This window comes from Schistocerca nitens, unplaced genomic scaffold, assembly GCF_023898315.1.
Source record: "Schistocerca nitens isolate TAMUIC-IGC-003100 unplaced genomic scaffold, iqSchNite1.1 HiC_scaffold_363, whole genome shotgun sequence".
In the NCBI taxonomy this organism is placed as follows: Eukaryota; Metazoa; Arthropoda; class Insecta; order Orthoptera; family Acrididae; genus Schistocerca; species Schistocerca nitens.
Window position 1 is genome coordinate 5,158,058 of NW_026045897.1, and position 23,773 is coordinate 5,181,830.

General features: G+C 36.3%; 1 long non-coding RNA gene across 1 annotated transcript; it reads left to right on the plus strand.

Annotated features, from left to right (window-relative positions):
- The first annotated feature begins 1,614 nt into the window (after window positions 1-1,614).
- On the plus strand, window positions 1,615-19,649 carry LOC126228340 (uncharacterized). The gene is made up of 5 exons (XR_007544130.1): window positions 1,615-2,159; window positions 13,875-13,973; window positions 14,088-14,186; window positions 14,300-14,398; window positions 19,397-19,649. It is a non-coding gene; the product is annotated as an uncharacterized LOC126228340 (long non-coding RNA).
- Window positions 19,650-23,773: the final 4,124 nt, after the last annotated feature.

A 23,773-nucleotide genomic window follows, 5' to 3' on the forward strand; every position in this document is an offset into this window, starting at 1 on the left:
AGGTTTGTACCCTCACAAAGATTTGAAAACTTTTAGCCCTTAGCAGAGTATGCTGATACAAAAACAAGGTAAGTCACATCTGGTACTTCAAGCTGGAAGAAGAAGAAGATATAAGCTATAATCTTAAGTATCTACATTTTACAGCACCAGCAGTAACAGCAGCAGCAGCAGCAGCAAGAAGATAAGACACAGGAAGAACTAACAATTTTCATGCAAAGCACAGTTACTGATTATTAATACCTTGCAGACAAGCTGACAGACTAAATGACAGGAGATAATTGCTGCCCTGAACCTGATATATAAATTGGCATGACAGACACTTGATTTTCTATTCACACTCACACCACAATCCACATGAACACAACATGCTAAAAACACTCAACAGGAAATGACAAATGAGATTAATTGAGCAAGGCTATATATTTCATTTGTAAATGATACTTTGTGCATGTGCTAATTTGGAATTGATTGTGGATGTGACGTGTCGTGTCTTATTGTAATCATGACTTTTCAGGACAGATCATCTCAAGGATGTTTTCTAACCTATTATTAAAGTTTATGTTGCAGGAAACTTTTAATGGGGAAGAACACTTATTGTGTAGTACTGATGTAAAGGAAAATATACTTAAAAGGAAAACTTTATTAAAAAGGGGAAGAGACCTATAAAAGAAAATGGATTTTCTGAATGTATCACAATACACTGAACCTATTAGATAATTTTTTTTATGTCTGACCCATATGTATTTGTAAATATCTAGTTTAATGCAATTGAAAAAAATAAAATATGTATATGTATTACCAAACAATGTAGTGTAAATGTATAGATACATGTTTCACAGAAAATTTTTATATCTATGTAAATATGTAACAGAAAACTGTACTCAATGTGAAGTGATATTTGTTATGTTTTGTGCTCTCTGTTGTGAACGAACATTTTGTTTTGCAACGAACAATGTATGAAAAAGTTGTGTGCAAATTTAAAAAAAATAAAACGGTTCACTGCACTCATGATGGGACACTATAGGTGACGTGAGTCGCAAAACCACGGCACACTTTTCGACGAAACGACGACACAATATCCAGGAGACGACATACGCTTTTTGGAAGACGAAATATGGAGGTTATTGAGTAGATGTAACACGGACTGGTCAGTACGGAACCACTGACACCATGTATTCCTACCAAGACGAAACCACATTTTAACTACGTCTTCCAAAACACGCTTCATTGCGAGATTCTTGATCTCCAACTTATTTCTTCAAGAACTTTCGTCTCAATGTAAATAAAACGTGTGACACGTGACATTTATTGTAAAGTGCAAAGACATTAGCACAGTATAAACCTTTAGCGACAAGTGACATTCTAAAGAGAATGTGTTCACATATCTCTGAATATGCACAAAACCATTAATTAACTTTATTTATTGAATGAACATGTGTAATAACATTTTGAAGTGAAAGAGAACAATGGAGTATATGCCCTACAATTTTTTACAAAGTAACAGCACAAGTGAATACGAACTGTGAAATTTGTTACAGTCTCTGTAGCAGTGTTATATAACATTGACAGCGAGCTACGGATTAGCAGTGATAGCACAGAGCCAGTGTAGTGGAGTGTGACACTAGGGATCCCTGGTTCAATACTGCTCGGAATCAAATATTTTTCTTTTTACTTTCATTGATATTGTATGTAAATATTATTTATGTATTTGTGTGGATGAATGACATTTTATCATATCTTAAGTATGTTGAATCTGTGAAACAAGATACGTAATAACTTATGATTCATGACATGACAAGTAAAGAAAATACGTCAACAAATTGCTCAGCTGCAGGTGGTACACCTTTGCTCTCGCAATTTGGGGGGCAGTTTAAGGAACCATTTGCACTCGAGCACAGACAATATTTAATTTAGTTAACTTAGATTATATGTATCGATTTTTTAAGACAAGAGAATGCAAAATAAAGCAATTAACACCGCTCTCTTGTCACAGCCTGTACGCATCATCACACTCATGTCATTCGTTGTCCTAGGAGGACTTAATATTTTGTGCGGCTCCACAGTTAGCCATATTGATATTTATTTGCAGAATAGAGGCGCAGAATTAATAAGTCGCTCTCATTTGTGAATGATCTGCCATTATTTAACTAGAACTTTACGTGTCAATTATATCGTAATGTATATGTTGAAATGAATATATGTTTTATTTAATCGTATGCTTTTCTTTGTTTTAGTAGTTTTAGTCACTCCATTTTCATGATTGATGGTGAGGTCAGATATCAGACTCTGTCTACAAAAAAAAAATACATGATGAGCCCTGGCTACGTTCCGTACATCTTCGGACGTGCGAAGCTCGATAAATTCACGGCGTAAATTTTAATCCCTCAATTACTTATCCAAACAAACTAACAATTATTATTATTACAATTATTATATATTATTATTTTATTTTATATTTTTTATTTGTTACAGTCGGCTGCTGCTGGCTTCATTGTATACAAAATCCTGGTCCTTTAGCTGTTTCTTTCTTCTCTCTCCTCTCCCATATCTTGGCTGCAGGATCTCTGAAGGTGGTGCTTCTTCTTCAGCTGGTGGTGTCACAACTTCTTCTTCTGGAGGTGACAACACTGGTTCTTCTGCTGGTAATAACACTGATTTTTCCTTTATAGGGCAAAGTGGTGACTCTTCCTTTTCTTCCTTCACTGGCAGTGTTATGGGTGGATGTATCTGTTCTTGTGGTTTGTCAATTTTTTCTAATATTTCTTTGCACAGAATTGTTTTACCAAAATTGTTTCTGTGCAACCCATGCTTTGTAAAATGATCTCTCTGAGAGCTTGTTGCATCAATAAATGTTACATTGGCGAAACTGCTACAGATCTTTCTAAATTTTCTATTTGTTCGAATAATTTCTTTATTTACGCATGAAGCTTCCATCAAGTAGTGTCTTTGTGGAATGCTTACAACATATACATCTGAATGTGTAATTTTCCCTAAGGTTTCACGTAGAGCCCTTGTTGCATTGACACTTTCGTTTCTATAAACGTCGTTACCTCCTCCAATAATGACACATTTCGAACCTTTTGTTACTGATGTTTCACAGTTTTTTAGCACTTCTCGTAGAGGAGCCCCAGGCTTGGTGGTTCCACTTACTTTTCGTTTATTTTGCATAGTGGCCATTATGGACAGACTGTTGCTAATTGCTGTGTTGAACATTGCTACCCTAAGTACAGAAACACTAAAAACAGCAATTTCCAAGAACAGTCTAATAAATAAATACAACTGTTGGATATCTGTGATTAGGGAAGCAGTACAAATTAGACACTGTTAACATACTTAGCAATTAATTAACTTATTTATTTGCTATTGATTTTAGTCTTTGCTACATACAAGAACAGATAAAATGTCCCACATAAGTTAATATATCTGAATATAAAACATAATATTTTAACACATTTTCAAATAAAGTAATACAACTAAAGCGATGCATGGAAACATGCACTTGAGAAAGAATAATTGCTCAGGAAAACTTTACATAGTTTTACATATACCCACATACTCCACAAGCCACCTTATGGTGCATGTCAGAGGATGTTCTGTACTACTACTAGTAGTCATTTTCTTTCCTTGGAGTTTTCAAATTAATTTGGCTTGAAAACTGAGAAGATTTTATTCATTTCCTTTCTGATCCATTCACAAATAGATTGAGGGAAAAATGACTGTCCACATGCCTCCATATAAGTGGTAATTTCTCTCATCTTATGTTTTTGGTCCTTACGTGGGAGGTACTGTAGTGGCAGTAAAATCGTTCTGCAGTCAGCTTCAAATGCCAGTTCTCTAAATTTTCTCAATAGTGTTCCTTGAAGGGAACATCACTTTCCCTCCAGGGATTCCCTTTTGACTTCCTGAAGCATCTCCATAGTACTTGCACGTTGTTCGAAACTAGTAGTAACAAATCTAGCAGCCCATCTCCGAATTGTTTTGATGTTTTCCTTTTACCCTGGTGGGGATCCCAAACACATTAGCAATAGTCAAGTATATGTCGCACTGGCACTCTATGCGCAGAGTCCATTACAGATGAACCACACTTTTCCAAAACTCTCCCAATAAACCAAAGCCGACCATTAATAGCTTACGTACTACAACCCTTACATGCCTGTTCCATTTCATACGCTTTGCTACATCATACCTAGATATTTAAACAACATAATACTAATGCTGTATTTTGAACATTACAATTGTTTTCCCTGCTCATCTGCATTACATACGTTTTCCTACATTAGAGCTAGCTGCCATTCATCACACAACTAGAAATTTTGTGTAAGTCGTCTTGTATCCTCTTAAGGTCACTTAACGAAGATACCTCCCACACACCAAGATGGCCGCCGAGTAAGTGACGCCAGAAACCATTTCCAGAAAGTTAAGTGATTTATACAGGAATATAATTTAGTTTAACGCCGACAACAAATTAAATACGTGCATTAGTGTATCGTTTAGTCTTGCCATTAAAGGTTTGACTTTTCTTTGCGTATTTTTTCAGAAAACACGAAAAGATCGTAACTTCGCGAAGTCGCGCTTAGGCTTAAATTTTGTAAACGTGTTTGTTTATTGTTTCACGGTAATTTAACTAGTTTCTCGGTAACAAATAAGTAAACTACCGTAAATAGCGTATAACTTCATTGTTTTAATACAGATATCAGAAAAACAGCGTAACTTTATATCAAAAACTCGCCTATATACATTTGTTTATAGGCCTAATTCTCGTAACGTTTTTGGAGAATCAAAGTTAAAGTACCTCGTTTAATTGTCCTTTTTTTCATTCAGTCGAGTGAAATATATAATAAATAGCGTATACCTTCATTGTTTTAATACAGATCTCAGAAAAACAGCGGAATTTTAAATCAGAAACTTGCTTATATACATTTGTGAATAGGCTTAATTCTTGTAACGTCTTTTTTGATTTTCGGTAATTTAATTGATTTATTCTAGCTAAAGTATTATTTTTGCCATGAGTGAGAAGTGCCTGACTTGCCGTAGAATTGTTAGTTCCGGGGTTTGGTGTGATGGATGTAGTAGTTTTTTTCATTGGGGGGATTGCAGTGGCGTGGGTGTTGGGAAAGTGGATCAGGCTCATCAGTGGTTATGTAGGATTTGCAGCAGAGATAGGAAGATAGTGGAACAGGAGGGGAAAATTGCTGCCCTTCAGGCTGAGCTAGATCAGGCTAGGGAAGATCTGGACAGGTTAAGGAGGGAGAAGGGCAAAGAGAGGTGGGAAGTGGCAACAGGTAGCAGAAGGAACAGGCCTAGAACTAAGTCTGACAGTTTTGTGGTGAATGTCAAAAATAAGTTTGACCTGTTGCTTCAGTTAGAAACTGATGAGCCTCAAGCAGAGGTAGGTGTAGACAGGACACAACAAACTTTCAATAGGAAATTGAAAAAGAATGTAGGAAAGTCATCGAAAAGGAAGAAAGTTTTGTTGTTAGGCAGTTCTCATGCCAGAGGTGTAGGCCAACTTCTGCAGGAGGAATTAGGACCAGAATACCAGGTCACAAATTTTTTCAAACCAAGTGCTAGTCTGGATCAGGTGACAGAGGATTTAGGTTCACTCTGTAAAGGATTTACCAGGGAAGACACCGTGGTTATTGTGGGAGGGCCAGGGAACAGCATCGACAGAGATCCTGGGTACAGTATAGAGTGTGACCTGGTAAAGATTGCGTCGGCATCGAGACACACCAATGTTGAGTTCGTATCTGTCCTGAGACGCCATGACCGGCCTCATTTGAACTCTTCTGTTGGGAGAGTTAATTTGGAGTTGGAACGGCTGCTTGGGTCGGGTGCGGGGGCTCATATTGGTGTGGTTCCTGTTGATTATCTCAGTAGGTGGGACTATACCAGGCACGGCCTACATCTCAACAGGAAAGGGAAGGGGAAACTGGCTGGGGTAATAGCAGGAAATTTAAGGGGGGGAGGCACTGCCATGAATGGTAAAATACCAGTGGTTACAGGTGTTGGAGCAGCACCTTTTTTAGGATAGGTAAGACAGAAAGATGTCAAGTTCTACGAGAGGTCAGGATTGAAACAAATCTTCAGTTTAGGAAAGAAATTAAACAGCACAATTCTAGCACATTGGATCACCAATCACAGCTATCAATTATAAATTTTCACCAATCACCAGAAATTTTATCTCCACCAAGTTGTATCTCAGTCCTAGGTAATTGCATTGATGAATTAAAGTCACCCAACCCAGTTGACATAATCTGCCTCTCTGAACACCGTGTGACCACTGGTATAGGAACTAGCCCTAAGCACAATGAGAAACTCAGACAGGAGAGTACTGCAAATGTTAGAATAAGGAAAGGTTCTCATAAAAGTATAATTAAAAACAATGTAAGTATATTTCATCAAAATATTGGGAGTTTAAAGAATAAAGTAGATGAGCTTCTGGTTTGTTTAGAAGATTTAGAAGCTGAGAATGAAATAGATATACTATGCTTGTCTGAGCATCACATTGTTACTGATATGGATAAGGTAAATGTAAGTGGATATAAGCTCTCTGCACATGTAAAGAGAGAAAATATGGAGAAAGGAGGAGTTGCCATATATGTCAAAAGTTATCATTGTGCAAAAAGTATAGAAACAAAAAAGTTTTGTGTAGAGAAACATATAGAAGCATGTGCCTGTGAGCTTAAATTAAATAAAGGCACATTTATAATTGTAACTGTATACAGGTCCCCATCAGGAAATTTTCATCTATTTCTGAAAAATTTGGACTCCTTGTTGTGCTATCTGTCAGACAGGGGGAAGCAAATTATTATTTGTGGGGACTTCAATGTAGATTCTCTGAAAGAGGGTAATAGGAAAAATGACCTTGAAGTATTACTCGGTTCTTTCAATTTGACACCCGTTATTGATTTTCCTACTCGGGTGTTAAAGGATAGCAGCTCACTGATAGATAACTTCTTTATAGACCAAGATAAGTTTAACCAGATAAATGCTCAGCCTGTTGAGAATGGTCTTTCTGATCATGGTGCACAGCTAGTGACAATATATGACATAGCTCCATTCAGCAATACTAAACAGTCCTCCAAAGTAGTACGTTCAGTCAACGATTTAACAATTGCAAATTTCAGGGAAAGCCTACAGCACTTAGGCCGGGGTGAGGTGTACCGTGAACCTGATGCCAATTTAAAATATAATTTATTTCATGACATTTTTGTAAATGCATTTGAAAACTGCTTCCCCAAGAAAATAGTTAAATATACTCGTAAGAAACCTTGTAACAAACCATGGCTTACTAAGGGTATAAAAATATCTTGTAAACGGAAAAGGGAAATGTATCTGACAGCAAGAAAGAGTAGTGACCCAGAAACTATCAAAAATTATAAAAACTACTGTGTTATATTAAGAAAAGTTATTAAAAAATCCAGGAGTATGTGTATCATGTCTGAAATCAGCAACTCTGATAATAAAATTAAAGCAATTTGGAATATTATTAAAAGAGAAACAGGTCAACCAAGAGCAGAGGAAGACAGTATTACCATCAAATTGAATGAAAACTTTACGAACAAAAAGTCAGAAGTTGAAAATATTTTTAATAATCATTTTCTAAATGTTGTGGATATAGTAGGATCCAGGTGTTCATTAGAAGATGCTAGGCTGTTAATGGAAGAGGCCATACCTATGCAATTTGATACAATTGAAATCTCACCCACTTCTCCCTCTGAAATTAGGAAAATAATAAACTTGCTTAAAAGCAAAAACTCACATGGAATTGATGGCATTTCCAGCAAAATACTAAAAGCTTGTTCTCAACAGATAAGTAAGATTCTCAGCCACCTGTGTAATAGCTCTCTGGAACAGGGCATTTTCCCTGATAGACTGAAATATGCTATTGTTATACCTTTGCATAAAAAGGGGGATAGATCTGATGTCAACAATTACCGTCCAATTTCCCTTCTAACAGCTTTATCCAAAATTTTTGAGAAAGTAATGTATTCAAGAGTAGCTTCACATATCTGTAAAAATGAAGTACTAACAAAATGTCAGTTTGGTTTCCAGAAAGGTTTTTCAACAGAAAATGCCATATATGCTTTCACCAGTCAAATTTTGAATGATCTGAATAACCGAACACCACCCATTGGGATTTTTTGTGATCTCTCAAAGGCTTTTGATTGTGTAAATCATGAAATTCTGCTAGACAAGCTCAAGTATTGTGGCATGAGTGGGACAGTGCACAAATGGTTTAATTCGTACCTAACTGGAAGAGTGCAGAAAGTTGAAATAAGTAGTTCTCATAACATGCAAAGATCAGCACATTCCTCAAACTGGGGAACTATCAAGAATGGGGTTCCACAAGGGTCAGTCTTGGGTCCTTTGTTGTTCTTATTATATATTAATGACTTGCCATTCTATATTCATGAAGAGGCAAAGTTAGTTCTCTTTGCTGATGATACAAGTATAGTAATCACACCTGACAAACAAGAATTAACTGATGAAATTGTCAATACTGTCTTTCAGAAAATTACTAAGTGGTTCCTTGTAAATGGACTCTCACTGAATTTTGATAAGACACAGTACATACAGTTCCGTACCGTGAATGGTATGACGCCATTAATAAATATAGACCTTAATCAGAAGCATATAGCTAAGGTAGAATATTGCAAATTTTTAGGTGTGTCCATTGATGAGAGATTAAATTGGAAGAAACACATTGATGATCTGCTGAAACGTTTGAGTTCAGCTACTTATGCAATAAGGGTCATTGCAAATTTTGGTGATAAACATCTTAGTAAATTAGCTTACTACGCCTATTTTCACTCATTGCTTTCATATGGCATCATATTTTGGGGTAATTCATCACTGAGGAATAAAGTATTTATTGCACAAAAGCGTGTAATCAGAATAATAGCTGGAGTCCACCCAAGATCATCCTGCAGACATTTATTTAAGGATCTAGGGATATTCACAGTAGCTTCTCAGTATATATACGCTCTTATGAAATTTGTTATTAACAACCAAACCCAATTCAAAAGTAATAGCAGTGTGCATAACTACAATACTAGGAGAAAGGATGATCTTCACTATTCAAGATTAAATCTAACTTTGGCACAGAAAGGGGTGAATTATACTGGCACTAAAGTCTTTGGTCACTTACCAAATAGTATCAAAAGTCTGACAGATAACCAACAAGTATTTAAGAAGAAATTAAAAGAATTTCTGAATGACAACTCCTTCTACTCCATAGAGGAATTTTTAGATATAAATTAAGAAAAAAAAAACAAAAAAATATTTAAAAAAAAAAAAATAAAAAAATAAAAATAAATAAAAATAAAGAAAAACAAAAAAACACAATAAAATAAAGATGTTATATTAACTTAAGTATGTTGTTAAATTAACCTAATTATGTCATGTATTGGAAAATTCGACTCGTTCCACATCATTACGAAATATCGTATTCATGATCCATGGAACTAGTATTAATCTAATCTAATCTAATCTAATCTAATCTACACCACAGTATCATCAACAAACAGCTGCAGACTGCTGCTCACCCTGTCTGCCAGACCATTTACACATACAGAGGATAATAGCAGTTCTATCACACTTCCCTGGGGCACTCCTGGTGATACTCGCCATTCTGTATGATGTACTAGGTTACTTGAGAAGTCTTTGAACTACTCATATACCTGGGTAGGCCTACCTATTCTGTACGATGTTCATCACATTCCCTAAACCCTGCCACTACACACGGTGCAAACCGTTTGTCTTTTGTGCCACTTAAAACTTACCCTGTCGCATCAAATGCCAATAGGAAGAAAACGGGACAAAGTAAAATGAAATGTCGAGGAAGAACATAGAATCTAGTAAACAGTGAACAAAAACAGTGGTAAAAAGTGTGCAAAATGTAAAAAACAAAACATTTATAGTGAAGAGAAATGTGTTACATGCCATATGATTGTAAAAATATCAGAAGAAAGGATGGGAAAATCGACAAATTTCGTTAATGCAATTGCAAGTATAGCATCCACATCGTCTTCCGATCAACGTTGTGGTGAACACTATCGTGTATACTCAGACAAGTGCTACTGCAACAAGCGAGCAGCGAAAGGTATTATGTGTGTTAAATGCAAAACTTTACACCATTACAGTTGTGCATGTGCTAATCTGAAACAAAAATTCTGGACTTGTCGGGAATGTTATGTAGATGACATTGAAAAAAAATTGATCAGTGCAGAATGCGAAAGTGAAGTGATTGCAACGTTGCAAACTGAGATCGGCATTTTAAAACGTAAATATGAGGCCTTAACACAAGAAGACCTACAGCCTGATATATTAAAATATAAAAGTGAACTGGAAGAAGCAAAAATAATAATAAGTTCATTAACTAATGAACTACAAAGACAGGCCTCACATAGAAAACACGCAGAGATCGATGAATTTCAACAGAAAATGCATACCAGCGAAGCGAAAATCTGTGCCCAAGTGAAATATTTGTCTCCAAGAAGAAATAATAAATTTTCACGAAATCTCACTGAGTTAAATATCTACCCAGATAGCCACGGATGCGGACTGGTGGAAGTACTACGAAACCATTACGATCTGAAAGTATGCAGTCTTGTGAAACCAGGAGCACCAATGCGGGAAATTATTAGGGACGTTTTACTGGACAAACAAGACAACAAAAATCGTCATGTTGTATTAATTGGAGGAGCAAATGACGTGTATTGTAATGAGTTAGCTAACGCTATTATCAGTCTCAAAAGTGCCCTCAGTTTGATAGAAAACCAAAAAGTAACTGTTGTTGGTATACCACATAGGCATGACCTCATATCTGCTTCATGTGTGAACGCCGAAATTAAGGAAGCAAATGAACAGATACAAACAGCATGTAAAGTGTACCCAAACATAAGATTTCTATCAGTCGATTTCCTGGATAGATGCAGCTTTACAAAACATGGCATGCACCTGAATAGAAGAGGCAAGTCATCTCTGTGCAAAGCAATTTACGAAACGTTAGGAACATATAAAAAACAAAGTATTTATGAGTCAGTACCAACCATTGTAATGAACTACCAATACATCACCGAAAGCAACCATGGAGGAAGTGAATCTGTCTTGGAGACAACAACTAAAGCAGCAGCAGAACCACAAATTGCTACAGCATCACGATCAAATTCAGTAACAACTGCAGCACCAGCAAAACCAGCAACATCTGAACCAGCTCCAGCAACAAGACCAATAACAGCAGCAGCACAAGCAACAGAAGCAGAAATGGTGTCAACAACTGTAGCAGTTCCACTACAGTCACTGGCAGAAAAGAGGAAGGAAACCACAGTGAGTATTGTATTACCACCTCCATCCTACGCCAAAGTGTTATCAAGTGCCTCAACTGAGCCTACCCACATAAACTATGTAACATGTGAGACAAATAAGAACCTTGAGAAACAGACAACAAAAATGTCACCTCGATTAGCAGATAAGAAAACAGAAACCTCAGTAAGTATTGTATCATCTCCATCCCATAGTGAAGCGTTATCTAGTGCATCAAATCAGTCATCCCACACTAATGTGTTATCAAGTAGGCCTATATCAAATCCCCCATGCCAGATAAATTATGCAGGAAGTGAACTAAAAAAGTCTGCCACCCGAGCAGACGGGCGGGATCGGACGCTTCCGTATTTCCACAAATCCGTGTTATGTCATCTGCAACTAACAAAAAGAGAAAGGGAAAGTATTGCTGCAGATATAGCAAGTGGCATACCATTCTCTGTCATAATAGACAAAATTTGAGATACAGTTGTAGATTCGAACTTGGAAAGGATACATTTGATTACGAGACAGGATCTACATAATATACATCAATCTTATAATTCGTCCTTCAAGTCAATAAGACACCATAATGATGCAATAAGCTAGAAGCATGGGTAAATGAAGTAAATGGTGGAGACAGTCCTTGTGTGCTTTTTTATAAACCACAGGATGTAGTCCTTGATTCGTACCCTCAATTAAAGTGCTCTGATTTTGCATTGATAATTATGAACAATGCTCAAGGCGAGATATTAAAGAAATATGGGAACAACTGCGTTTGTGTTGATGGGACACATGGTCTTAATTGATATAATTTTGAACTTATAACTCTACTAGTGCTAGACGATATGAGACAAGGGTTTCCATGCGCATTTCTAATATCTAACAGGAATGACTCCCAAATGCTGTCCATATTTTTCCAGCATATAAAGACGCAGGTTGGATCAATTTCGCAAAATGTTTTTATGTCGAATTTGGCCAAGCCTTTCTTTATTGCATGGAATGATGTCATGGTAGCTCCATCTATGTGACTTTATTGTACATGCCATGTTGATAGAGGTTGGAGGAAGAATATCAGATGTAAGATACAAGGTGTAGAAAAACAAGGTGAAGTATACAAGCAAATCAGAACATTGATGCATGAGTAGGATGTAGATTCATTTGATGAGATGTTAAATATTGTGCTAGAGAGATTGGAATGTGATCCTGATGCAGTTTAGTTTGCCACATACTTCTGAGACAACTATGTTGGGAATGCAAATTGTTGGGCATATTGCCATAGATTGAATGCTGGAATCAATACCAACATGCATATAGAAAGAATGCATCACACTATTATATATAGTTAGTAAATGTGTCAAACGCTTAGACAAAGCTGTTTTTGCATTGATGTCATTTGTGAAGCACAAGCTGTTTGACAGGCTTATTGTGCTAAATAAAGGTAAACTGATGAGTAAACTCAAGGACATTCGTCTTCGGCATAAATCAGGGAATAATATTAAGGAGGACTTCATTACTGTGGAGTTTTCTGGCTGGAAAGTGCGTTCTTCTTCAGGAAGGTCAACGGATTATTTTGTAAATGATAATGACTTTCAGTGCAACTGCAGATTGATGTGCATTAAATGTAGGGCTTGCATTCATAGGTATTCTTGTACATGTATCGACTATACCATCAAATGGAATATGTGCAAGCACATACATAGTGTTTGCCAGATTCAGTTAAAGCAGCAACCTTCTGAACACCCAGGAAATAGTGAAGTTACACTTATTGAGAGTGAAGATATTTCTGTTGTAGATGAGAAGACAGAAATACTTGCGGAGGTAACGAAAAAAAGTGGTAATGATTCTGTACCTTTGTCAGTCCAAAGAAGGGAACTTATCGCAGAGTTTTCTGGTATTGTATCTGAACTGACCTCAAATGACTTGGAAACTGCTAAAAATGTTATCATCACTAAAGGTAACTGTAGCCGTCGGAATGTTGCAGCAAAAACAGGCACCGATGCAAACAGAAAGGAAATAAGCACAAAAGATTTTACCTCAACGTAGACTGTACTCTACAAAGAAAAACAAAAGGAGTAATAATGCATCCCTGGTGCTACCAAATTCAGAAGAATCCAGTTTGATCAAATAATCCCTACTGGCAGACAAAGAAGATGCACTTGTGGATAAAGATATGTTACTAGTGCCCCCCCCCCCACCCTCCCCTCCCAACAACATACATCCCTGCAGCAAAAAAATGCTTGTAATTAAGCAGTCTGGTAAAAGTCTATGTATGACTCAAGTGGCATAGTGTGCTAATGTTGGCAATGATCAACCATGATGTAAAAAATTAATGCTGTTCCTGTTCTCTAGTTGTCAGGTTCTCGTATGTACCCTTGTTTGCTCAGTAATTTAATTATCCTTGTAAAGCAAACATTTAGAACAAGTAATTAGAAGAAACCAAAGATACAGAATAAATAAACGGTCATTGCCAGCATCACTGCACCACGCTGCCTGAGCTATAAGTAAAATTTAACCAGTGCTCTGTTATCTGTTAATGTCAGCAGTCTAATATAATATTCTGTTTGCAGGTTCAACTGTTCAAAAGCCACCACCAATAAGAAATACAGAGGGTGTAGCAGGTCCATCCCCCATTACAGCATGTGCCCTACAGCAGAGCCCGACGAATCGTGAGTATTACAAATCCAGGTGTTAATGTACCTTTTTGTTGTAAAATATCATTCTAGTTTTATGCCGTAGTTCCTCGTAAGTTGCAGCAATCTGGTTTGCAATTCTGCTTGCAGGCTCAACTCCCATGATTCAGCCAATAGCAAAACGGGCTGAGGTGGTATCTGGTCCATCTCTCGCTGCATCGTATGTGCTGAAACACAGCCCAAGGAATAGTGAGTACTATGAATCAAGATATTAGTGCACCTCTGTGTTATGCCATTGTTTATTTTTGTCACAGCTCCTTATAAATTACTTACTGTAACTTAGTTTGCATTTCTGCTTGCAGGCTCAACTTCCACAATTCAACCAATACCAAAACAGGCTGTGGTGGTACCACATCCATCCATTGGTACAGTGCGTGAGTTGCTACACAGCTGAACAAATGGTGATTTTCTATGAATTCAGACATTAGTGCATCTCTTTATTATAAAATGTTATTCCAGCTTTATGCCATAGTCCCTTGTAAGTTAGTTATAGCAATCTGGTTTTAAACGCTGATTGCAGGTGCTGTTCTCCCACATTTAAGCCAGTGACAGGGCAGGATAAGATGGTATCAGTGCCTTCCCTTGTTACAGCACATGTGCTGCAACACAGCTATGGAAATGTATTATAAATTCAGGCAGTATTTGTGGATCCTTTCTGATCTGAAATTTTGCTTGCCAACTACAACCTTCCTTATGAAATTTCATTTCTAATTTATACCAAAGATGAGTGTCCTTTTGTTTGATTGAAATTTTTTTACCACTTGTCAGACTGATTTTTCTTCACAAAATATATTAGTACAAATATAGCTATATAACAGTGCGATGCATTCCTTCTGTATTGATGATATTATGGCCAATATTTCACATTACAGGCATAGGCAATTGTCTTGGTTACAAATTAAACTGTATCAGGATCACATACATCCTTGTTGTGAATCATGTTGTCTGCACTGGCGATTTGTTCACGTGTCCCAGTAACCTCGCACATTAAGTACACTTCACTAGGGAAATTAAAAAATGTTGTCACTTTTGAATCACTGCAGATAGGACAAAAACCCTTTCACCCTAATCCATAAGAAACACTACAGTTTACATCCTTAATGGACATTACATGCAAGTTACACCAAGAATTATATTTAGCAATAGTTTTTAAATAAGGCTAAATTTCACTCCGTAGTCTTCCTTATAATAATGTCATACACACTTTATTTTACTCCTCACTAATCTTGAATTCAGAGAATCTTACCTTCCTCACTGAGGAGAAAGTGTCAGATGCAGTAAACACCAAATGAAAAGGCTAAATAAGACAACGCAGTGTGGTAGTCAGCACTCGGTATGATATAACCACCACTAGATATTGACATCTTCAGCCTTTAGTGCATAATTTCAAAAATTTGATTAGTTGAACAATCTTTTTAGCTTGAAGTAAATGAAGTTGTCAGCAGAGAAAATACCCGACATTTTTATAATTTTCATTCAAGTTATGTCTCATTATAAATAGATTTTTAAAACACAGGTTGGTTGTGAGACAGCATGGATGTGATAGATGGAACTACACCATTGACTATGCCTCTGAGAAGCACAAGCAGAATGTGGAGATGGTACAGGATGAAGCATGCATCATTGACCATGGCACCTAGCCAAACTGCTAGGTACAGAGTTCGGCTGTGTGGAGATGTACTTCGTAGTGTTTACAATCCCAACATCAAGGGCACCTGCAGCTGCAGGGAAAGATTCTCAGAGTGAAGGTCGAAGGTGCTGCACTTCATATTGGACAGATCGTGCTTCAGTAGTGTGGTAATTTGCTGTCAGTCAGTGTGACTGCACTAGACGTGTCGGTCAACTTTTGTCGAGTGCAGGCAACTTTTTTTTTAGTTAGGCTGTGTGCTAGGATCTTTGAATTATTTTCAACTTAGAGCAACATTGTTCCTTTTATTTCTCAGAATGTGCCGTACGGTTTATAGGCAAGATTATGAACTCACTTTGTATGAGCGTTTTTCTCCATAATTCTCTCCCATGCCGCTCAGATGTCTAAAAATGTGTTCTTTGTGAAGACTGTCTCTGTAAGTCGAAGCAATGACCAGCAACACAATATTCTGTTTACTCTTGATTCAATGCTTAACATATTCTGCAATTGACACTTATTACAAGTTAATAGCACATGCATAAGCCAACAGCGAATGTGTTAATTGCTAATATTTGAAACTTGTGAGTAGCTAAATGACATAATGCTAGTTTAATGGCTTCCTACTGTCCTCACAAATTATAAACATTAGTTTTTGAAATTTTTTTCCCCCTTCACACCACTTTTCAGCACCTGATATGTGCATGCAACATTTTTGCTGTTTGGAAAGGTTTTAAAAAAATTTATTTCAACACAATTAGCCAAGATATTTTTAGCCAAAATAATCAAAGTTTAATTCTGCTAGCTGCCATGGTATGCAGTGAACTTTTTAAATGCTATTAGTAGACCTTACATAAGGATTGATTGTTGGGGGATATGGTAGTTACTTCATGCATTGATTATCTCTTTGTTCTGTGTTCAGGAGTGTAACAGGCTCATACTGTATGTGATGAGACTAAAAGTTTTCCAATGAGAGTGTGGATGTGCAGTTCTTAACATACTAGATGTCCATTTGTTGGTGTGACAGTCAATTCCTAATCTAACAACACAGGTTGGTTTTTTCCCTATTTTTGAAACTCCCTGCAGACTAATAGCCAGAATGCTTCTTTTGAGAATTTAGGGATTTTTCCTCCTAACTTTGGATGCCTGTTTCGTTGTTAGCCGTTTCACCCTGTCAGTTACATACAATGGTAAAATTTTACTTGCGGTTCAGGTGGCGTGCTGTGCTGATGTTAACAGCGACCAACCATGAAATAAATAATTAATCCTGTTCCTACTCTATGGTTGACATGTTCTTGCATGTACCCACGTCTGCTCAGTAAATTAATTATCCTAGTAAAGCGAACATTTAGAAAAAGTGCTTACAAGAAATGAAATATTAGAGACTAATTTCCAGCATTGCATGGTCATTGCCAACATCACCGCACGAGGGCGCCTAAGCCGTAAGTAAAGTTTAACCCATATAAATGTGATATCTTCTTGTTTCCTCATTGTCATGCCACAAGGAGCATGAGAGCACCAGCTAATGCGCAGCAATAAGTTAATAAGTTACCTGTCCTGTGACGAGTCGGAGAATTAAAGTGACATAAGATTGCACCAAGCTTCCTGGTACAATGGCCACCAATAGACACTGTAGTATTCGTGAGGATGAATGTGTCAAGTTGACAGATTCTCAGTATGTCCAAAAAAATAATTATTTGATAGTGTGCACACTTGATTGTATTTGGGTCTAACTTTTTGTTCTTAGTATTGGTTACGTTGAGGCTGCTGTGCATCTCTTCTCTACTGTGATTTTCAGAGCAACTGTATTACCTAAATTTCTAATCCAAAGTTCCATTAATGTGGTTGTTCTTGAATCCTGTCGTCTAGGATTATCTTTTCACACAATTTCTTATAGTATTTCCAGTACTTGAGAAGGAACTCACAAATTGTTCACTGTTCTGAACACATATTATCCACTGTCCACTTACTGTTCCATATTGAAGCATAACTACTGTTTTGTAATAGGATTAAACATTTGGCTTGTAAATGTCATGTGACGTTACACATTGTGCCACAATAATCTTTACTAATTGTTAACTGTGTCTAAAATTAATAAAGTCTTAGGCCAACATTCCTTACTACTCCCAAACTGTTTGCAGTTTTCACCACTGGCTTGTGAAATATACTTGATTACACTTTCGATACACATAATGTACTAGTGCTACCATTGCGTGTCTGTGCTCAGTGCATGTCAGGAGAGCACCAAACTGGGCAGTGACTCTTAAGTATTTTATTTACCGCCAAAAATATGCCAATAAATGTGTTCTTTAAAAACAAATAAATCACCAAAGTAAAATCTGAAACTAACCCATCTGGAACTGACAAACTGCCATTGCTCGACTGATTGCTGTGGGATGTTGACAGTTGGATAAAATGGTGTCTTCTTCCTCCACAACATATGGTGTAAAACACCATCCTATCCCCTGTGTTAGTCTCACCTGCAAAGTTAACAAACATCCAAAGGTTATACTTGACAGTATTACATTTCCAGATCAGGATGATCAGTATTTAAATTCTGGTTTTCTGTACATTTGAGGTGCAATGAGTCTCATTTGCTATGCCTCGTTGATGTCTTATGCTGCTTTCTCTTAGACAGGTAACTTATTGAAACTGAATAAGCTCACTGAACTGTTCATGGTAACATAACTTACTTATAGTTTCCATCAGATAATACTAACCTTACAAGAATTCTTGAGCTATAATTTATGGGTTGAAAGGCTGTGGTCAGTGTATAAAACTACTACTCCAAGTGCGGGAGACATCTTCAGAGGTACAATGGTAACTTCCATTCTACCTCAGAAGATGTCTCCTGCAATTAGAGATGAAACGTCGAGAAGAAGTAATTTTATACATCAACCATGGCCTTTTAACCTGGAAATTTTGACTCAAGAAAATGCTGGCCATGAAAGTCTACATTGTATGACTTTACAAAAATTGTCACCTGCTGTGTCCCATAGAAGTACAATAGTTAATAGTAGTAATGTTTAAGCACATACTAAATAAATCAATTATATTCAGCAACATGTTCAAGCATATTATTTAAGGATGTATCATTCAAAATTAAGCACAATTTGTTTATTTTCACTGAGAGAGAAATAGAACTACTCGATGTATTCTACACTATGCTAATCTTTATTTTACCTCTTTGTGCTGCTGTGGATTGGAAATAATACCTGGCAGAAGAGATATGGTGTGATTTGGATCCACTGTCTGAATGGAAATGTTGGTATACTTAAAAGCTTTATAGAAGAGGTCAGGACATGTCAAATTAGCAACAGATAAAATATTTACACACTGTTACTTCTAGATACTATTTTTGTACTACAATATGCTAAGAGGGCAGATTCTCTATATTGATCTGTTTCACCTTGTTCAAGTACTTAACACTATGTTGCCTACTATGTAGCCTTTTGACATTGCATACAGCTAAACAAAAGGACGATTTCATTTTGGGAACTGCTTTTCAACAATGAAATTATTTCAGAGATAGTACTCAGAACCATTGAAAAAGACTACATCATTGCCAGATAAGTAAATCAAAATTCTGTGTCAAAAGTAACTGACAATGCGTAAATAAAGATAATTGTTGGTTTTTGTTATTTTTGGGGGGCTTTCAGATAAGAGTGTGAAGAACTGGATTGGTTATATGCTATAAACGGCACTGGTAGGCTGAGTTTTGGAGCAACTATACCCTTGAAATGTCTATTATTTTGCCTTCGATTTGATGTTTCAGCAACCTGTGATGCCAGGAAACTCACAGATAAACTGTATCATGTGCCAGACGTCGAGCACCATTGTGTTTGGAAGTTCCATTGTTCTGTGTGCAAACGGTTTTGGAAGTTTGGATGAATCAAGTTTCTGAAACTGACTGGAAAGAAACTTAATTATCAAAAACTAAGATTTTATTGCAATTCATGATACTGTGAAATATTTTTATAATTGCAGTACATTCAGCTAAAAGTTACAGTAAATTTTCTTGTAAGTTATGCCTGCAGAAACTTTTATACTGAATTTAATCTTTTCTTTTGGTTTAAAATTTTGATGTAAAATCTATTTTCTGTTTAAATATGAAGTTTCAATCGTGTATCTTAATATTTGTAGCTGATGTGTAGAATTTTTGTAAACTGTTTTTTCACATTCTGTATGTTTTGTACGCCACTGTATTACTACATAAAGTCTATAAGATATGATGACAAATTATGAATATAGTCTTAAAATTGTACTAATAAATCCTAATTAAAAATTTAATATTTAAATTCCAATCAACTGTTTAATTTTTTCCCATAACATACTCAAAATGTAAATGTGTCCTGATGACCCAGGTGTATTTTACATGTTGCAATGTTTAAGTGTGCCAAGTAACAGGTAATAGTGAGAGACAATTCGTATGAGTGACTCTACATTGGCAGTGTAAGTTGTAAACGCAATTTCATGTTAGCAAAAGCAATCATCATCTGCAGGGAGCCAGCGACTGTTGGATATTGAAATTGTATACCAGCCACAAGTCACATGTAATTTTTCTTTATTTTGAGTAGTTTCACTCAACAAATGTGAGCAGTTTCAGAAAATTATGTGCCCACACATTACTTATGTCAGACTGTATACAGCACCGACGTCATACAAAAATAAAAGAAAGAAACGAACGAATGGACAGCCATGTTAGTTTTTGGGATTTGAAATAAGTCACAGATCTCGACCTGATACTTTGATTCTGCCTTTATTCAATGCCGAAGAGCCTACACTTTGAAAGGACCTTTTAATTTGCAGAATATTCCGAAAATTTTGCGGCTTGGAAGTTTTTGAATAATGAAGTAAAATAAATTTCTGGTAACATGAAACTCTTGCAGTTAGGTGGTTGTAACCCGTATATAGTTCATTACACTTTAAAAACTGGAGTGTCACAAACAAATTGGGAAAGACCACCATTTTCAGAGCCTTATATTGTGTGTTTCACGATTTGCCTACACGAAGATGTCAATATACAGAATATATAGTGTCTTCAGGTTTTCCTTTGCAATTATGTGGCATAAAATGGATTGAAAATGTGGCCAAACTAGCTTTAACATTCTCCCACATCTAAGACTTATATTTCTCAATTGGCTTAAAATTAAACTCTTATCTGATTCAGAGTGTTTGAAAACTCTATCTTAGCAGTTGGAGACAAATTCTTAGGTCAAAAATTGGCTTCTTTTTCACTGTGACAGCACATCCTTTCAAAAATATGTATCTGATTTTTTACTGATGTACCTATGACTTATTTTTTGTGTAATGAGTTGCTCACTTTTACCACCTCATTAATGCAGCAAGGTGTCAGTTCAGACATTTTGCATAATCGGAAAATCCCTCGTGTAGGCTGGCATGAAGAATATTAAGAATCTGATCACTGCACAATGCTTCGTGTATTTTGGATTTTACTGCAAAAGTACCAAAAGAAAGTTAAGGACTTGACTGAGTGACATCTTGAGGCTAAAAGAAGAAATGCATTCTTGTGTTATTGGTATAATGCAAAAGCTACTTGAAGGCGAACCACTGAAATATAAACCTACACATGCCATTTCATGTTTGGACCCATCAGCAGCATTAAATCAAGAAACAGCTGCATAAAGATTGACATTGTGACTTTAAATTCTCTTTATGGTGAAAATTTGTGTTGTTTGTGTCAAACAATAATTTGTCAATATTTGTAATGATGCTCATATTCAAAAAGAAAAAATTGGCATTGTTCAAAATAAGTGAAACTTGTTTGGATGAATCTCATTACATTGCCACAAAAGAATGTTGTAATTTTGTAGATTTTCTTAAAATAATGTATTTTCGCCTGGAAATGCTGTTGTGGGAAGAGGTTTTTCAATAAACTCGGAATGTATTTCCAGAATTGATGCTCACTCTGTAGCACCATGTGCACTGATATGAAACTTCCTGTCAGATTCAGAATGTGTGCCGGAGCTAGACTCAAACTTGAGTAGGCGGTGACGTACTGGCAGAAATGAGGTTAGGGTTTGAGTCGTACACGGGTAGTTCAGATAAGAGCACTTGCCCGAGTTCGAGTCTTGGTCTGGCACACAGTTTTAATCTGTCAGGAAGTTTCTGAGTGTATTGTTGAGAGTTAGAGTGAAAAATATTCTTGCTCATAATGCTTGCACAGTGTTGACAATTTTAAAATCAACAGAAGTTTAATTCTGTGTAGGCGTAATGCAAGTTGCTTGTACGTAGATGACAAAAGAAGCAACTAAGTGAAACTGAAAAACAACAAGAACAAAAATTATCCAGAAAAGGAATGAAATCTGAAATTAATGTGTTACAATCCATGAAAACAAAAGGGTCAACTGAAGCACCTAAAATTATGTCAGAAATTGATGTTTGAGAAAGTATACATTGGTAAGTGTGCTACAGAATGGCCAGTCAAAGTCAAACATGCAGGGTAGCTAATGCAGATGGGCAGGGATATGCAGGGTGTATGTTGTACCTGTTACACACACTTGATCACTTGTCTTGACAGACTTGATGGGATGAAAAATCAGCTTTTTGACAAACATTCAAACTGTCACATCACCAAGGAATCATTGATGAGTCGCCACAGTTTATTCAAATATAGCTAAGACACAGTTTGTAACTTCATATTGCATAGTGTAAGTGTAATGACAATTTGTTGCAAAAGGAATTTTTTTGTAAACAAATCAATGTAAGATTATGAATACCTTAACAAAATTCAACAAGAAACTTCAAGTTTTCTTTCAAGATTAACTCTAACATTCTACCATAATTAATCCATGAGATGTGACTGTGGATTTTAATCTGTCTGTTCTGTGTCACTTTTTTCATGTACTGGTCATTTAACCCTTCAGTTGACCCTAATATGTCTGGCTTAAACAAACAGATAGTGTTGCATAAATGCAACCGTGTGACATTTTGATGTGCACTATCCTTCAGATGATCACTCCACTTGGTCAGTCACGCTGTATGTGGTGTACATCTCGAAATGGTTCATATCGGACATCATATATTTTTAAAACGAGCAATTTGTTCTTTCTAGTGTAGTATGTATGCCTAACCCCATACAGTAAATATAATACATGACAACACTGAATTTGAAAATTCAAATTTGGTGGCAACCCTGATGTTAGTAAAAGAATAAATCGCTTTTCTGCGAATAGATTCTGAAATTATGTAAAGCCTCAGTTTCATTATAATAGGTAGCAGCCAAAAGCAAGGAAATGTCTGGCCATAGTGAGGTTTAACGTGGCAAAAATTGGGGAAATGTGCAATTTCATTTTCAATATTTTCGTTTGCTTCTGTTATATAATTTAGAACACTTGCTCCCCACAGAATTTGAAACAATAGCATTACTGAAGTAATCTGTAAACTAATTTTGTATAGCAATCGTATAACCTGCCTTGAATTGTCCTTAATTGGGCCGTAAGTGGTGCCTCGACCCTACTTATGTTAAGCTACCATGGAACATGTCATATCCTGGTCAGTTTGCTGCACTAACTTTCAGAACAGAAGCCACTAAATATTACATGCAGTACATGTGTGTGAAGCTACAGTTAGGGAATGGGACAACTTTGCTTTACACCCTTTATGTGTAAAATCTTAAACACTTTCACTAGGCCCAAATATAATGAGAATTAAAACATGTCTAAAGTGCGAAAATTACGCAACAAACCAGAGTCGATCACCTTAATCTCAAAGTACATTCTCTGTTGTGTACAAAATTGTTTCTTGATATACGTACTGACACTGCATACAACATAATGATTTAAGTTTGTCACAGGAATAACTCTTTATTACTAATCTGGAGGGATATCGAAAAAGTTGCAGAAGTGGATGGCTCTGAATATATCCACAAGAAACTAAACTGAAACTTCCAAAGGAATTTTACATTGCAATGTTACAAATTATTTTTCTACCGACTTTACGTGATTTTTTTTGCGGCATATACACTGTCATTTTTTGTTACAAGATAAATGATCATTTAACGACAAAATAAACAAATAATATTAGCAAGCAACAAAGTTAGTCAAGGCAGATATTCATTAAACTAAGTGCTACAGATTACAAAAATATCAGTGGATCTAAACAATACGTGAATGTTCCAGCACGATAAGCA